Source organism: Lynx rufus, unplaced genomic scaffold (genome assembly GCF_022079265.1).
Source record: "Lynx rufus isolate CCGP_SWC_20201006 ecotype Redwood Valley unplaced genomic scaffold, mLynRuf1.p SCAF_2, whole genome shotgun sequence".
Classification (NCBI taxonomy): Eukaryota; Metazoa; Chordata; class Mammalia; order Carnivora; family Felidae; genus Lynx; species Lynx rufus.
The window spans coordinates 40,532,098-40,534,557 of NW_025814834.1; the positions used below are offsets into that span (position 1 = coordinate 40,532,098).

The 2,460-nt window shown below is 38.7% G+C and overlaps 1 pseudogene; it reads left to right on the forward strand.

The window, feature by feature from the left end:
• Positions 1–506: 506 nt before the first annotated feature.
• Positions 507–825, forward strand: LOC124514170 (acidic leucine-rich nuclear phosphoprotein 32 family member B-like; annotated as a pseudogene).
• The last annotated feature ends 1,635 nt before the right edge of the window (positions 826–2,460 follow it).

The window sequence follows — 2,460 nt, forward strand, 5'->3', positions numbered from 1 at the left end:
TAAAAACTTTAAAAACAAAAACAAAAAAAGATACATATATCCAATCTATTAGCATTTGAAAAAATTAAATATGCCATTTTTGAGACAACCACAGTGTAATTCCCACAATATAATATGATAGAAAACCCACATAAAAAAGTGAATTGGGGTTCCTGGGGCTCCTCTCACCTGCCTACATGCCACCCACCACCTGTGACTATGCATCTGGCCTCTGCTGCCAGCAGAACCCTTCCAAAGGCCTTTGCTGCGCAGGCTGGGATGCCTCTCCCTGCTCTGGCCTTTGCCAAAGAAAGTTAACTTTGCAGAGGAGAAGAAGGAAACGTGGACATGAAGAGGAGAATCTAGCTGGAGCTGAGGAACCAAACCTGGGCAGCTGTTTGCAAACTTGTCTTGAACAATTGCAAATCAAATGATAGGAGAATTGAGGTCTTAACCGATGAAAGTGTGAACTTAGAGTCCCTTGGTTTAATAATTGGAGGCTTGGTTTCAATTTCAAATCTCCCCAAATGACTGAAATTGAAATAGCTCTTGACCATGACCAAGATGATCAGCAGGTCCGTGACTCAGATGCCAAAGTGGATGGTGTGGGTGAAGAAGAGGAGGAAGGAGAAGGAGAAGATGTGGAGGATGAGGATGGTGAAGAGGAGGAGTTAGATGATGAAGAGGATGAATAGGAAGAAGTCAGGGAGGAAGAAGAATTTGGACATGCTGGAGAAGTTGTTGGATGAAGACGATGAGGATGAAGATGAAGATAAGATGAGGAAGAAAGTGGGAAAGGTGAGAAGAGGAGGGAAGAAACAAGATGGTGAAGGAGAAGATGGTTAAGACCCCAAATAACCTCTGAAAAACCCCAAAACAAATGAACAACTATTCATTATTGGTTGAAGTGCTCATATGGATTTGGTAGCTGTTTTAAGAAAAAGGTAGCTGTGATAACAAACCCAGGACACCCACCCACCCAAAGAGGAAAAGAATAGTTCTTGTGACATTACACCTTCCTCCATTTAGTCCCTCTCGGAAGTTGACCACTGAACCTGGGGTCTTCATTCCAACAAAATTGTAAGCATTGTTAGCTTTGTGTTAAGACTCTTGCTGTAGCATGGATAGTGGTGATTGGTGAGTCATCTGTGGCTAGCAGTTACACCAAGACTGTAACAGCATTTTTACTTTCCGTACAACAAAGAAACTTTGAAAATAAAATCCTAACATTTTGGGGGGAAAAAGGTAATTATAATTGACACTGAGCTGAATGGAGTTCAGCTAGAGTTGGAACATCATTAGCTTAAGCCAATGTTATGTACATTTCTTCTCTGAAACTGAAGCTCCTTAAGATACTCGATGAAAAATAAATTTCTGTATATCTGTATCTTTGTAAATTTATGTATATAAAATGCATGTATTTACATATATATCTGTGTGTATTAAATATTAATATACTTACGTATGAAAGTATGCAGTGATTCTCCCTTGTAGATTAACAGGAGATACTAGAATATTAACCACTTCAATGATGATTATGTCTGAACAAAGATTCTCTTGACAAATGTCAATAGTATGGATATAGGGATAGAAAGAGCAGACATAGGCAGTATTTGAATACATCAAATAATATTTGCTCATCCAAATGTTGAAGAAGTAGGTTACTATCTATAATCAAGATATAGAGAGAGAATGAACGTTGTGTCTGGGACATAAGATATTTCTAGCCCATAGGCCTCAGCAGTGGGAACACAGTTCCAAATGGTGACTTCTGAGTGAGGGTCTTATCAGGCATTTTGAAATGAATATAACTGTTTTTATATATGTCTAGGATAAACTGCCATGTAGTTTTGCCTGGGTATATGTTATAGGCCATTTTGCATGAGTCCCACCAATTTCAGAATTATATGAAACACAGTATTACTAAGGTGTGGTACCTGGTATAATCAGGTATAAACATTTTTATCTGTCATTCTCAGTGATAATAAAGATCGGTTCAAATATGTTCCTAAAACACTTTCTTATTCACTCATTCCATTACTGTTCACTGGTTCCAGTTATTCCATTAGTCTTGAATCATTCATTGTCTACCTTTGCATTTATGGACATATTGGTAATATAAATTTGGACATTCTAACCACCAGTGACATGAACTTGAATTTCAATTTTTCATTCTTGCCTGATGGGTGAGGGTATTATATACCACTCATTTGGGTAATTCTGTATCTCAAGTTGCCTTTCTTTTATACCAACTGTCCATGCCATCTTTTTGGCTGATTTGCATATTTTTCCAAACACAGTACTGTGGGACCCACCTAAAGGTCCTGGGAACCTCGCCCTGATTCAGCACGTTCTAGTTTGCACCTTTGTGCAAACTGAGTGCTTAGCAGCTCTACCTCAGCTTTGCCAGCAGAGAAGTGATCCGACACATTTTTCACGGCAACCTACCAATAGCTTCAATTGCTTTGCTTGTGTTACAAG